General features: G+C 30.4%; 1 non-coding gene across 1 annotated transcript; it reads right to left on the bottom strand.

Moving 5' to 3' along the window:
- Positions 1-1,467: 1,467 nt before the first annotated feature.
- LOC140965344 (small nucleolar RNA R71) lies at positions 1,468-1,576 on the bottom strand. The gene has a single exon (XR_012173038.1). It is a non-coding gene; the product is annotated as a small nucleolar RNA R71 (small nucleolar RNA).
- Between the last annotated feature and the right edge of the window lie 15,363 nt (positions 1,577-16,939).

Here is a 16,939-nt window from a genome sequence, read left to right as displayed (position 1 = left end):
CGACTCTTATTCTTTGACTCGACTCATATCTAAGTCTAGGGATCCCGGTGTGAATAAGACGTAACAAGTCTCCCACCTACTCTCCCAATCGTGGTGGCGGTACGTCTTATTCCTAGACTTCGGTCCTGTCTGTATCGAATGTCTACAATCGGAGTCGATCTTCTCCCGTGCTTCGATACCACCGAACATCTAGAAAGTTTGGCAAATCTGCCAATGACTCTCCTATCTCAATGCGTGCAAATAAATCAAGATAAAGAACAAGCATAGCAAGGTATAGAAATCTAGTATGTGATTTTGGGAAACTCGAATCAAATCTAACTCGAGTTGTATCTTCCCTAATCAACATGAATTATACCTTTCTTTCTGTCAGTCTGACTCTATCGAAGTCTCGAACTCAAGGCCTGTCAATACTCAATCTGGCAATGACAATATCGAGGAGTACAATATCAATATACCGATCAAGTCAATACTGGATATAATTAGAATTAAATCAAATTCTGTTTCGACAGCATAACTGCACAATCTCAATATACCCAACAATACAATTCAACATATATCCGTTCTCGCAACTCATAATCAATAATAATACAAATCTGATATCAAATCTCAGTCAAATCAACTCTGACATTCATAACAATTCTATACGGTATCCGTTCTTCAATCCGATTTCTATTATCCGATTTCTACTACGTCAAGAACACCATATATGAATCATATCTGATTCTAACAATACCATAATTTCAGATCATATCAAAACTTAAGAAAACTTACGTCCGGTTGAAGTCTGCGTCGATAGGAACACAGTACTGAAGTCGGATTTAAAATCAGACGGACGGATCTTTCGTAAATCACAAATCTACAAGCTAAAAGGCGTAAGGATTTCTCGTAGTTTCTCGTTTCCTTCTTTCCAACTGAATCTGAATGAAGAAGCTTGTATATATATAATCAAGTTGCATGTGAGTGAAACGTGGCTCATTTTCATACAATTTAGGCGGCGCTCGGGCGGTCAAAAACTACCGCTCGGGCGCGGAGAGTTCTGTCCGAGCCTTAGCTTATCCTAACCTGGCGCTCGGGCGGTCACACTTTACCGCTCGGGCGCGGAACGTTCTGCCCGAGTGTTCATATCCACTGGCGCTCGGGCGGTCACAAACTACCGCCCGGGCGCCACATCTTCTGCCCGAACAAATTTTTATTGAGCACTGGCGCTCGGGCGGTCATTTTCTACCGCTCGGGCGCCAATAGTTCTGTCCAACAAATAGCATAATCCTATACTTTGCCCAATCTAATCTCGGAATGATCCATCTATAATCATGTTAATTCAAAAATCAATAATCTCAGATTAATGGAATCAAAATCTCGGGCATTACATAAAACATGGCTACAAAATTTGAGATCAAGTTCAATAAGATCATGGGAAGAAATGCAACAACAATTTCTCAAAAAGTTTTTTTCCTTCCCATAGAACAAACTCTTTTAAAAAACAAATTACTACTTTTTCTCAAAAACAAGGAGAAACATTTTATCAATGTTGGGATAGATATAAAGAATTACTTAATACATGCCCACATCATAGTTTTGAAACATGGATAATAGTTTCTCACTTTTATGAAGGTCTAATACCTAAAGATAGGCAAATGATAGAATTCATGTGTAATGGAACTTTTGAAGATAAAAACTCAAATGAAGCTATGGAGTATTTGGATTCATTAGCAGAAAATGCTCAAAATTGGGATAATATAGGCACAATAGAACCACCAACAACTAAAATCAATAATTCAACAAATGGGGGTGGTATCTATAATCTTAAAGGGATATAGATATTCAAGATAAACTTGCATCTTTAGCAAAAAAAATTGAGTCATTAGAAATGAAAAAGAGTGGTCAAATAAAAAGTATTCAAAAAATTGTTTGTCATATATGTGATACACATGATCATACTACAAAAGATTGACAACATTACCTTCATTTAAAGAATGTCTCCATGAACAAGCAAACTATGTTAACAATTATAAAAAACCAATACTAGATCCTTTTTCAACATCAAATAATCCTGGATGGAAAAATCATTTTAATTTTAGTTGGAGGAATGATAATAATGCACAACCCTCACAACAATATTTTCCAAATAACCAAAATCATCAAGGTTATATTCCTTATGTTACACCTCCAAGAAAAAACTTTGAAGATGTAATTCATGCATTTATCCAAAAGCAAGAATCTATCAATATTAAAAAACAGTCAATCTATGACTGATTTGAAAAAAACTCTCGTAAAATTTGCATCTGCACTTAATATTCATGAAAAAGGAAAATTTCCATCTCAACCTCAACCTAATCCTAAAAATCAAAATCAAGAATTAAAAAATGAAAAAGTTGATCAAATAAAATCTGTTATTACCCTTAGAAGTGGTAAAATAGTTAATGACCCATATAGCAATGAAAAAAAAGATCATTTAAATTCAAAGAGTAAGGATGTTAATCCTGATAATTCTGAAAATAATGATACCTTAAATTCTAAAAATAATATGTTGAATGATAAATCATCTGAAATAGTAAATGAATCAAATAAACATCCACTATTTCCTCATGCATTAACAAATCATAAAAAACAAAAAAATGATTCTGATATCTATGAAGTTTTTAAACAAGTAAAGATAAATATTCCATTATTAGATGCTATTAAACAAGTACCTTCATATGCAAAATTTTTAAAAGACTTATGTACTGTGAAGAGAAAATTGCATGTGAAGAAGAAAGCATTCTTGGCTGAACAAGTAAGTTCTATTCTTCAAAATAATTCTAGTTTAAAATATAAAGATCCTGGTTGTCCAACAATTTCATGTATTATTGGAGAAAATAAAATTAAAAAAGCTTTGTTAGATTTGGGAGCAAGTGTGAATTTACTTCCTTATTCAGTTTATGAAAAACTTAATTTAGGAGAATTAAAACCCACTTCTGTTACTCTCTTACTGGCGGATAGGTCAATCAAAATACCTAGAGGTATTGTAGAAGATGTGTTGGTTCAAGTTGATAAATTCATATATCCTGTAGATTTTATTGTTTTGGATACACAACCAATAGAAGTACATAATGAAATTCCAGTAATATTGGGACGACCATTTCTAGCAACTTCAAATGCTCTAATTAATTGTCGAAATGGAATAATGAAATTGTCTTTTGGAAATATGACTCTAGAACTTAATGTGTTCAATGAAAATGAATATGATAATGAATATGAATATGATAATGAAATTAAAACAATTGTGGAAGAAAATATACAAGAAGAAAACTTAAATCAACAATCTGAAGTTTTTTCAATAGAAAATTTTGAGTCTGAAAATAATTTTAAAGAAAATGATAATTAAAAGTTTTACCATTCAAATTGAAATATGTATTTCTTGGTGAAAATAAAACATTTCCTATTGTAATTTCTTCCACTCTTCTACCAAATCAAGAAGAAGATTTAATTAAATTACTTAAAAAATATAAAAATGCAATTGGATGGACTTTGAAAGATATAAAAGGTATAAATCCTTTAATTTGCACACATAAAGTTCATTTGGAAGAAAATGCTAAAACATATCAACAACCACAAAGAAGGTTAAATCGACATATGAAGGAAGTTGTTAAGAATGAAGTATTAAAACTATTAGACGCTGGAATTATCTATCCAATCTCAGATAGTAAATGGGTAAGTCCAACACAAGTAGTACCTAAAAATTCAGGCATCACTGTTATAAAAAATGAAAAGGAAAAGTTATTACAAGCTAGGATTCCATCTAGTTGGCGTATGTGTATTGATTATAGAAAATTAAATGATGCAACTAGAAAATATCATTTCCCACTACCCTTTTTAGATCAAATTCTAGAAAAAGTAGCAGGAAATTCTTATTACTGTTTTCTTGATGGGTATTCGGGGTATTATCAAATACCTATATCATTAGAAGATCTAGAAAAAACTACTTTCACTTGTCCTTTCGGAACTTATGCATTTAAAAGAATGCCATTTGGTTTATGTAATGCTCCGGCTACTTTTCAAAGATGCATATTAAGTATTTTCAGTGATATGATTGAAGAAGTTGTAGAAGTTTTTATGGATGATATAACTGTTTTTGGAAACTCAATTGAAAATTGTCTTAAAAACCTAGAAGAAATATTAAAACGATGTGAAGAAAAAATCTTGTTTTAAATTGAGAAAAATGTCATTATATGGTTAAATCTGGGATTGTGTTAGGTCATGTGATATCTGAAAAAGGAATTGAAGTTGATAAAGCCAAAGTTGATGTTATTGCTAATTTAACATCACCGAAAACGGTCAAAGAAGTTCGATCATTCTTGGGTCATGCAGGTTTTTATAGAAGGTTTATAAAAAATTTCAGCATAATATCTAAACCAATTTCGAATCTTTTAACAAAAGATACACAATTTGAATGGACTCAGAAATGTGAAAATGCTTTTAAAAAAATAATTAATCTTTTAATTACATCACCTATTTTACAACCTCCAGATTGGTCTTTACCATTTGAATTAATGTGTGATGCAAGTGATTATGCTATAGGAGCTGTGTTAGGACAGAGAAAAGAAGGAAAACCGTATGCAATCTATTATGCTAGTAGAACCTTAAATAGTGCCCAAATAAATTATTCAACTACTGAAAAAGAATTACTTTCAGTAGTATTTGCATTAGATAAGTTTCGATCTTATTTAATTGGTTCTACTACTATTGTGTACACTGATCATTCTGCCGTAAAATATTTATCAAATAAACAAGATGCTAAGCCAAGATTAATACGGTGGATTTTATTGTTACAAGAATTTGATATTATAATTAAAGATAAAAAAGGAAAAGAAAATGTCGTAGCCGATCATTTATCTAGAATAATGACTGAATCATCTCATAATGAAATACCAATAAATGAAAATTTTCCAGATGATCAGTTGTTTTATGCTACTATTATGCCCTGGTTTGCTAACATTGTAAATTTTATTGTGACAAATAAAATGCCTTCTCATTGAAATTCACAGGATAAGAATAAATTCTTGATAGAAGTTAAAAAATTTTATTGGGATGATCCTTACTTGTTTAAGTATTGTCCTGACCAAATTTTTCGACGATGCATACCCGACAATGAAGTAAGTAATGTTATTAAATTTTCTCATTCTGAAACATGTGGAGGTCATTTTTTATCTAATAAAAAAGCTGCAAAAATCCTACAATGTGGATTTTATTGGCTGTCTTTATTCAAAGATACGCATTTATTTAGCAAATCTTTTTAAAACTGTTAGAAGATGGGATCAATTTCAAAACGAAACACGATGCCTTTAAATCCAATCATAATTATTGAAATATTCGATAGTTGAGGGATAGATTTTATGGGTCCATTTCCATTATCTTTTGGATATACGTACATTTTAGTCGCTGTTGATTATGTTTCAAAATGGATTGAAGCAATTGCATGTAGAACTAATGATCATAAAGTTGTTATAAAATTTTTAAAAGAAAATATTTTTAGTCGATTTGGAATATCTAGAGCAATAATTAGTGATGGGAGAAGTCATTTTATAAATAAATCATTTTCTTCTTTGTTTTGAAAATATGACATTACACATAAAGTTTCTAACCCATATCATCCTCAAAGTAATGGTCAAGTTGAACTTGCAAATAGAGAAATAAAAAAATTCAGAAAAAACAGTTAATCCAAATCGAAAAAATTGGTATTTAAGATTAACTGATGCATTATGGGCATATAGAACTTCATTTAAGACATCATTAGGGATGTCACCATATAGGTTAGTTTTTGGTAAGCATTGTCATTTACCGGTTGAACTTGAACATAAAGCTTATTGGGCAATTAAAGCATTTAATATTAATTTAGATGATGCATCTAAATTAAGAAAATTGCAATTAAATGAAATTGAAGAATTAAGAAATGATGCATATGAAAATTCAAAGATTTATAAAGATAAAACTAAAGCCTTTCATGATAAAAATATTATGAGAAAGTCATTTGAAATTGGACAAAAAGTTTTACTTTATAATTCTCGTTTGCATTTATTTCCAGGAAAACTAAGATCGAGATGGTCAGGACCATTTATAGTTAAATTTGTTTATCNAATTTCAATTAAATGAAATTGAAGAATTAAGAAATGATGCATATGAAAATTCAAAGATTTATAAAGATAAAACTAAAGCCTTTCATGATAAAAATATTATGAGAAAGTCATTTGAAATTGGACAAAAAGTTTTACTTTATAATTCTCGTTTGCATTTATTTCCAGGAAAACTAAGATCGAGATGTTCAGGACCATTTATAGTTAAATTAGTTTATCCTCATGGTGCTGTTGATATTGAAAATCCTAAAAATAATGACGTGTTTAAAGTTAATGGGCAAAGACTTAAGCCTTTTATAGAAAATGAGATTCTTAATGATGATTTTATGCCTTTATATGATCTACAATAGTTGGTTGATATTTTCATTTTGTTTTTGCAGATTCTAGTTCATTTCTCGGTTAAGTGGATGATAACGATACTCCGTGACTATCTAAGTCGGTTTTTTCAGTTTTCAAAAAATAATTGAAATATATAACAATAATAATAATATGGATGCTTGTATTGTGAATCTTCGTAAATATTTTGCTTGTTTACCTGATAATGCGTTAAAAAAATTTATAAAGCTAGATGTGAGCGAATAAGGTTGATGATGTCATATGGCATACCGAATGATATCCGTTTGATAATTGAAACAAAAGTCTGATTGGTTGGGGAAGCTAGTGAAATAATAATAAGACATATGCCAGGATTTGGTAAAAGAACATATGCCAAAAAGCGAAGAGCTAAATGTATAGGTGGATGTCATAAGTGTGCAAGGTGGACTTGTAAAAAGAAATGCAAAAATGTTGGAATGACATCAATGAATAGAGAAGATAAAATTTTATTCATTAAGAATGGTATGAGTAAAGAGCCTTTGGATAATTTTCTAGAGGTTCTTGATACGCATTCTAGTGGGTACATGCAAAATGAACTTCTTAAACTATGGTGGCAATTTCAACATGAGGAATATCAATATGGACGGTGGAATTAGCCTTATAAAGATCCTACTGTAGTAACGCATATCTGTTTAGATAAGTAAATATATATATACAATTTCGTCTCGGGAATCTGACGTTAAAAGACCCTGTTTGCCAATTTATAAGAAAATTGGATGGGAAGCATATCCTCGACTCATAGAAGGTGTTGAAGCTGTTACTGAACGTAAAATCAGAGGAAGATGTGAGCCACAATCACAACTACACTGTATATATGTGTTTTAATTTATGTCATTTTTTTCTTTTAATAATAATAATTTTCTGTTCAAATATTGACTTTTGGCATGTTACGCTTATAAATTCATATGTTGTGATTTAATAATTGCAAAAAACATATTCTCAACATGTCGACGTCCACGGTAAGTAAAATCAAAAATATTTGTGTATTTTGTGGATCTAGTGCAGGAAAATATTCAATTTATGAAGAGGTAGCAGAAAAGCTTGGAATAACACTTGCTAAAAAAAAGATTCATTTGGTATATGGTGGTGGTGAAGTTGGTCTCATGGGAAAAGTTGCAAAAGCTGCGCATGCAGGTGGAAGTGAAGTCTTAGGCATTATTCCGACTACCTTAGCCAGTCTTACTGGACCAACAATAGGAGAAGAAATGAAAGTGGACAACGTGTATGAACGAATTACTCAAATGATTGAACATTCAGATGCTTTCATTGCTTTGCCAGGAGGTTTCGGTACTTTGGAAGAAATATTTCATACTGTTTGTTGGGCACAATTAAATATCCACAATAAGCCAATTGGTTTGTTAAATGTTAACAATTATTATGATAAACTGCTATCGTTTCTTGATGATGTTGTGGAACAGGGATTTATTTCATTAGCTTCGCGAAGGATGTTAGTTTCTGCTACAAGTGAAGGTGAACTTATTGATTTACTGCAAGGATTTAGTCATGAACCAGATCCATTCTTATCTCAACTTAATTGGCCAACATCCAAGAGTAAGAAAAGAAAATTCATGTGATGCTGAACTTGTGATTCAACGGTATGTTTTAATATTTTGTTTTCTCTTTAAGGTATGAAAAATCTCCTCTTCTTCTTCTCCTCTTAGTTTGTTTTTATAAAAAAATAAAAAAAAATATATATTCATATATATAGTAATAATAATAATTATAATTTTTAGTTCAATGACGAGTAAGGTGTCAGTAAAATGCACCTGAGACGCATTAGTTAATAATTATTGGAAAATCACAATACACTAGATTTTAATATTCATTATATTCAAATTACAGATTAAAAGAAAAATTAGTTTTTCATATACCAATTTATATATATATATATATATTTTTGATCAGTTAATATAAAATGTATAATAGATGTGTTTATTTATATATATATATATATAATTGTGTGTGTTTTCAAATAAAATAATTTATAAACTTTATATGATAATATAGTTAAAAGATATGGTTTGTATGGTTGTTAACGTGTATAATTGAAAGAATTCTTTTTGTTATATATATATATATATATATTTTTGATCAGTTAATATAAAATGTATAATAGATGTGTTTATATATATATATATATATATATATATAATTGTGTGTGTTTTCAAATAAAATAATTTCTAAACTTTTTATGATAATATAGTTAAAAGATATGGTTTGTATGGTTGTTAACATGTATAATTGAAAGAATTCTTTTTGTAAAAGTTTAATATATACTCACACATCTTTTGTGATTAAGTGGTGAGAAATGAGAAAACAATTAATAAACTTTTATTGATTATTAAAAAATGGTTAATTACAAGAATATAACTCCCCTATAAAAAAAATATTAATTATAAAAAAAGAAGATAAATAACGGACTGCAAAGTTCTTTGTTCATTGTAATTTTTTTTTCTACATTTGATTGATGTACTATAAATGTGTTCTAAAAAAAATCCATCAATCAATATGTTCTAAAAAAAACAAAAAGATTTGTTTGTGTTGGATATATTTCAAAGGTAGTCAAATATATCCGTTATATAAATGTTTATATATATAGACATTTATGGTAGAATGTTTGGATAAAAAAAATTATGTCATTGTAAAACTTTGCAGTCATGTTAATAAAAAAAGAAAAAAAAGAAAAAAAAAAGAAAAAAAAGGGGATTTTATTCTTTGTAAATTTTCCTATTTTGTTTTCAATATTAGTTTATTTAATTGTCTGCTTTAATAATTAGCCTTTTTCAATTAGAGTTAATATTCATTCCAACTCCATGAGTGTAAATTAGCTATCCAATAAATATTTTGACCTGAAAGAATATGGAGTTGAGGCTTTTACAAAAAAATTCTCGATATTATACATGTTATGGTGGGTGGTGTGAATTATTTTTTTGACTATGTTATCATAAAAAAAATTTAGAAATTAAAAAATATATATATATATATATATATCGGTATATGAGTTTGTTTTTTAAAATGAATATGTTTCTATATTTGAATATATAAAAGAAATAAAGAATCTAGGTTGTGATATTCCGATAAATTTTATTACTAAGGGACTAGTGATAAGATAGAGTGGGGGTGTGATGAAACTTAAATATAATAATTTATTATATGTTTAAATCTATATTTTAAAATTTAAATTTCATTAAAATTATAAAATTATGTTATTTTAGTATTGTGTGTTTATATTTAAATGTCTTACTAAATATGTTTTAATTTCAGATTTTCTACGTGTTGGTAAAATAATGATAACTCAAGCTAGAAAATTCAAATGGAGGTGATTCAAACATTTTTGGAATCCTAAAAAAATTATGTACAACGTTGCAGAAAACATGATTGCCTAAAAAGTTGGTTAAGATGATGAAATTGTGAAAATATCAAAAGGAGGACAAATTTACTTTCACCATGACCAGCATATAGTGAAAAAAATCATAACTATTTCAATATTTAACCAAATGAGGTGAACCAAAAGACCAAATTCATCTACAGACAATTCCTCACATGTTTGTTGTTTTGAGCAAAGTCCAATTCGGAGATTAAGGTCGTGGAACATAGCATTCAAAGAAGGGCCAAGGAATTGAAGTTGGAGGAGACAAAAACTACTATTACAACTACATGGCAATAATGGAATTTTTTACCTTTCCTCTCATTTGGCCTATAAATATAGGTCTTGTGCTAGCTTGAAAATCATTATATCCTATTGTAAAATATAGTTTGTGTGTATAAAAGTTCTAAGTTTAATATATTTTCTTTCCCAACCATGAGTGAGGATTTTAGTGTGAATCAAAAGTAAGTTAATGGCAAGCTAAATCTACTATGTCAAGGTGAAGAGGATGAATTCTTGGTTAAGTAAGATTGTTTATATTTTGTATATTCTTTCTATATTTTTTTCATTTAGCTAACATTTTTTTATTGTAGGTATAAAAATGAATTATTTTTAGCGTGGCTCTGCCGGTTGTTCTAAATGGAATATTATGATTTAATACTAACATCTAACAATCTAACTTTTACTTTTCCACAACTAACTTTTATTTTCCCGCATCTTACTTTTCCGCAACTAACTTTTATTTTCCCGCATCTAATTTTTACTTTTCGCAACTAACTTTTATTTTAATGCAACTAACTTATTAAATAATATATTTCATTTAGACAATAGCATTGCTCTGCCGGTTGTTCTAAATGAAATATAATGATTTAATTTGATATTTATTTTATGCAATTTTATATTTATACCGTTATATATATATATATATAATCATAGGTACCATATATAAAATATCGGTTAATTCAATATTTTTTATAGTGGGAACTATATTATATTATGTATGTGTTTAAATATTTAATTTTCTTTTTCATGGAACCATTAATTATGGTGGTTTCCTTTGTTCTACTTTTAGTTAAATAATATTACATAAACCAAGAATAAATCCTTCAGCCTTGACAAAATTTATAATTTGTAAACTTCATTCTTGTATTTGGTAATTTATAAATTAATAAATTTTAACTTAAAAGAACCTCTCTGTTGATCGATCTCGTACTTACAAAATATATTACTTGCAGACAACCTAGACTTGGGTGAATTATAATTTAAGCAGCAGCAAGTTTTTGGCGCCGTTGTCGGGGATGTATAAATTAAGTTTATATTTGTTATTTATGTTTTATTTATAAGTATTGTGTTGTTTTTTCTTGTATGAGTATTTGGAGTCGTAAAAAAAGTGGTAGACTTATTCTAGTATCTGAAAATAATTTAAACATGGATAATAATTCAAATAATTAAGATAATGATAATAATAATAATAATAATCAAGAACATGATCAATTAAGAACACTTAGGCACCATATGAATCCTATTAGAACAAGTGCCCTATCTTGTTTAGTTTTTCCTCCTGTTGCATCTAATTTCAACTTTAAACCTCAAATTATTCAACTTTTACCAAATTTTCATGGCTTAGATTCTGAAAATCCATATTTATATCTAAGAGAATTTGAGGAAGTTTGTAACACTTATAATAATCAAAATTGTAGCATGGATATAGTTCGATTAAATATTTTCCCTTTTTCTTTAAAAGATAAAGTTAAAACATGGTTACAAAATTTGAGATCGAGTTCAATAAGGTCATGGGAAGAAATGCAACAACAATTTCTTAAAAAGTTTTTCCCTTCCCATAGAACAAACTCTTTTAAAAGACACATTACAACTTTTTTCTCAAAAACAAGGAGAAACATTTTATCAATGTTGGGATAGATATAAAGAATTAATTAATACATTCCCACATCATGGTTTTGAAACATGGAGAATAGTTCTCAATTCCATGAAAGTCTAATACCTACAGATAGGCAAATGATAGAATTCATGTGTAATGGAACTTTAGAAAATAAAAACCCAAATGAAGCTATGGAATATTTGGATTCATTAGCAGAAAATGCTCAAAATTGGGATAATATAGGCACAATAGAACCACCAACAACTAAAATCAATAATTCAACAAATGGGGGTGATATCTATAATCGTAAAGATGATATAGATATTCAAGATAAACTTGCATCTTTAGCAAAAAAAATTGAGTCATTAGAAATGAAAAAGAGTGGTCAATTAAAAAGTATTCAAGAAATTGTTTGTCATATATGTGATACACATGATCATGCTACAAAATATTGTCCAACATTACCTTCATTAAAAAGAATATCTCCATGAACAAGCAAATTATGTTAACAATTATAAAAGACCAATACTAGATCTTTTTTCACAATCATATAATCCAGAATGGAAAAATCATCCTAATTTTAGTTGGAGGAATGATAATAATTCACAACCCTCACAACAACATTTTCAAAATAACCAAAATCATCAAGGTTATATTCCATATGTTACACCTCTAAGAAAAAACTTTGAAGATGTAATTCATGCATTTATCCAAAAGCAAGAGTCTATAAATATTCAAAACAGTCAATCTATAAGTGATTTCAAAGAAACTCTTGCAAAATTTGTATCTACACTTAATATTCATGGCAATAATGGAATTTTTGACCTTTCCTCTCATTTGGCCTATAAATAAAGGTCTTGTGCTAGCTTGAAAATCATTATATCCCATTGTAAAATATAGTTTGTGTGTATAAAAGTTCTAAGTTTCATATTTTTTCTTTCCCAACCATGAGTGAGGATTTTAGTGTGAATCAAAAGTAAGTTCATGGCAAGCTAAATCTACTATGTCAAGGTGAAGAGAATGGATTCTTGGTGAAGTAAGATTGTTTATATTTTGTATATTCTTTCTATATTTTTTTTTCATTTATCTAACTTCTTTATATTGTAGGTATAAAAATGAATTATTTGTTGTTATCAATTTCCATCAAATGCTTGATACCATTGAAGTGGTTATATCATATATTTTATTTAGACGATAGCGTGGCTCTGCCGGTTGTTCTAAATTGAATATTATGATTTAATACTAACATCTAACAATCTAACTTTTACTTTTCCACAACTAACTTTTATTTCCCGCATCTAACTTTTACTTTTCCGCAACTAACTTTTATTTTACCGCAATTAACTTATTAAATCATATATTTCATTTAGGCAATAGCGTAGCTCTGTCGGTTATTTTAAATTAAATATAATGATTTAATTTAACATTTATTTTATGGAATTTTATATTTATACAGTTATATATATATAATCATAGATACTATATATAAAATATCGGTTAATTCGGTATTTTTTATAGTGTGAACTATATTATATTATGTATGTGTTTAAATATTTAATATTCTTTTTCATGGAAACATTAATTATGGTGGTTTCTTTTGTTCTACTTTTAGTTAAACAATATTACATAAACCAAGAATAAATCCTTGAGCCTTGACAAAATTTATACTTTGTAAACTTCATTCTTGCATTTGGTAATTTATAAATTAATAAATTTAAACTTAAAAGAACCTCTATGTGGATCGATCTCGTACTTACAAAATATATTACTTGCAGAAAACCTACACTTGGGTGAATTATAATTTAAGTAGTAGCACCATAAACGGGCTCTCTCTAGGCTTTTTCCCTCACGATATTTCCAAAAATCATATATCTTCTTTGTCACAGTAAATTTGGGACGCTGTCAAGCCTTTTTGCACTACCCATGTATAAAATGATAGTTTTTCTCCTAGACGTAAAATTTCTCGTTTTTGACTTTTTCTTGCTTGTATTGACCCTAGACCATCCCAATTAATTAATTAAGCTTAATTTTACTTTTTTAATATTTTTTTTAGCTTAAATTCGAGGATTTCGATTTAATTTCATATTTACTAATTCGAAGAGCGTTTAATTCTCGAATTAATTCGAACTTCAATATTTTCTTCTCAAATTTTAAACATAGACTTTTTATACCTAAAATACCCCCGTGAGCCACCCCTGTGGACCCCCGGTTCAAGCTCTTTTTTCTTTTTAAGCCAAAAATCAAACCCTAAGCTACCCCATCGAGCCACTTTCATTTTTTTCTTGAACCATGGCCGAGCTACCTCGAGCCAACCCTTGACTAGACCTCCTAGGGACCCTACCGAAACCCCCCTGGGCCACGCACGAGCCCCCCAGCCCACGCGAGGAGTCCCTGCGCACAACCCCTCACAGCTGCAGTCCTCTCTTCCAATTTCTTCAAACCCCCATGGACCCATCGTCCCCAACTCCTATCCCGATCCTTCATAATCCTCCCTAGACCCTAATGGACCATGTCCCAGCCCCGGCTCGCTAGCCTAAGCTAGTGCCAAGCCTTGCGTGCACCTGCTCGCATGCGTAGAGGAGTCTCTACACTAAAGGACTCCTCCTCGGCTGTTGTCAAGGAGTCCTAGCCATGCTAGGACTCTTCTTAGCCTATCCACATACCCTTCCTCGAGCCCCTGGCCAGCCATGGCTGAACCCTGGTGCCCCACCCCTCATAGCCGAGCCCTAGGACTCATGCAAATTCATAATACCCTAGGTTTTTACCCTTCCACGTGCATAGCCCTTCCCGCTCACGTCCTGCCCTTGTTTCATTCCTAAAACGTCCATATTATATCCATAAAACATCCTATGTTGGCAGCGTACTCGTTGGAAATCATAAAACATTCGTATTAACGTAAAAACTTTCAAAACTTTAATAATAATTGAAACGTCTGCTAATATTATTGCTTTAAAAATATTAGAAATTTTCTTTTTTTTTCTAAACTCTTGATGATTCGGCCGATACATATACAAAATATTTTTGCATCATTTTAAAAAAAACCAACCAACTAGTATTTGAAAAATCCAAAGAATAGTTCAAAACGTCAAATCGTCTAACTTTTTTTCCAAACCTAAAAAGCAATAAATTTGAAAAGTATAGCTCATACTAAACCTTTCAAAAATCTCTCAAAAGTATAAATAAATAATCTAAAAAATCTTTAAATTAATCATAAACGTAAATCATAATTGCGAAAAATAAAAGCGCTGGTCCTTGGGTCATGTGCACCTTCAGTCCAGTCAGGTTAGCAATCAAGACCTCCATCAAACTCACCTGTATCTATCACACCTAGTGAGTCTAAAGACGCAACACACCATAATCTTTATAACAAATAATACGTATAAAATCACAAGCAACAGTGAAAATACTTTTTACGTAAAAATAACATTTTTATGACCTGCATAACATAAACCTCAACATTTTTCTTTTCGTCATTTCATAACATGTATCCTTTTATCATGATCATAAAAATTTTACTTTTTTTTATTGAATTCAGATCGTTAATTGTGACTTTCATCATCCTAAAAAAGTCGATGGATCCATCTACATGTAACCACAGTACTGGGCGGCGGGGACACCAGCAACACTCTCACCGGTCAAGTGGGTCTTGTCCTATCTTCATTGAATGGAAATACGATCGTCGGGCTCCTTCTGGGGCCTTCTTCCATAAATGGGCTCCCTCTGGGAATTTTTCCTCACGATATCCCCATTATTATCCTCATATCCTCAATAGTCACAATTACTTCACTTTCTTCACCGTTTTACATTTTCATCACTTTATAAAAATCATGCATTTAATATCATTTTAAAAACAAGCATGCAACATATCTTTTAACTTTATCGTTTCACAATAAATTCCATAAACAATCATAAAATTCCATAAACCTTTAAAATAAATATTTTTTGATATAAAAAACCTTAAATATTTTAAATAAACATAATAGCATATAAAACAGCATTTATAGCACTGCCATAACGTTTACTAATTTTCAAGTGTAAAATTACCGTTTTACCCTTAGATGTAACATTTCTTGTTTTTGACTTTTTCTTAATTTCGTTGACTCTAACATGTTCCAAATAATTATTTAAGCTTAAATTAAAATGTTCATAATTTTTTTAGCTTAAATACTAGGATTTTTAATTAATTCATAATTAATCATTTTGACGGCATTTTAACCCCGAAAAATCCCAAAATTTAATATAAAATTCCTAAATTTAAAACTTAGTATTTTTATATTATTTTAGCCCTCGTGAATCATGACTCGACCCCCGTGAGCCGCGTTTCGATTATTTTGATCATTAAAAACCCTAACTTGACCTATATAGTTCGCCCCCGAGCCATGGTTCGATTTTCTCGAACCACCCTCGAGCCATGCTGGACCAAAACTTGACCAACCCCTTAGGACACCCTCTTGGACCCTTGGAACCCACGGACCAGCCCCCCAGGCTCGACTCAAACAGCCCCTGGCCGAGCCATGGCCCCAAGCCGTGACCAAGCCACCCACATATACCTGAAAACTGAGCCCTATGATCATTCTATGCCCGATTTGGTTCCCGCTTGTTGTTTCGTGTTTTGGTGCGTTTTGGATGGTGTTCTAGGACCCTTAACTCATGTAGAAACAAGGCTTGATCATATCCTAATCATGGCAGCCCCTTGAACCGCTAAAACATGATTTTGGATAAAAAATTCATAAGTTTAATACATGTATGTGCAATATGACGAAAATATTAACAAGAATACCATGCTTTTCATACCCACATAATTCAAAACAATAATACGATGTGATAGACGAGAAATGGAGATGTATGGCGTGCCTTTGCGTTTTAAACGCACGATTATACGTTGACGGTGCAAAGAACTTTGACGATGAGGGCCTGGGATTGTGTTCCCTTGAAAACTTCGACTTCCTCTCTTCAAACTAAGATGTGTGTGTTGTGTGTTTTGATGGAGAGAATTGTGAGAGTGTGCAAATCTGAATGTGGACGTGAACAATGAGGGTTTTGGGGGAGGAAATTGTACTTTAAATAGTTAATTAGGATACTAACCAAGCTTAGACCCGTTAAGTAGGTTAATTAGGCCCATTAGACTTTATTTAAATTAAAAAATTATTTTGTTTACATAAGTTTGTGAATTTATTAGCCGGGTTGACAAAACGTTAATATTTTTGT

This window comes from Primulina huaijiensis, chromosome 18, assembly GCF_012295235.1.
Source record: "Primulina huaijiensis isolate GDHJ02 chromosome 18, ASM1229523v2, whole genome shotgun sequence".
Taxonomy (NCBI): domain Eukaryota; kingdom Viridiplantae; phylum Streptophyta; class Magnoliopsida; order Lamiales; family Gesneriaceae; genus Primulina; species Primulina huaijiensis.
This window is presented reverse-complemented; position numbering and strand designations above follow the sequence as displayed.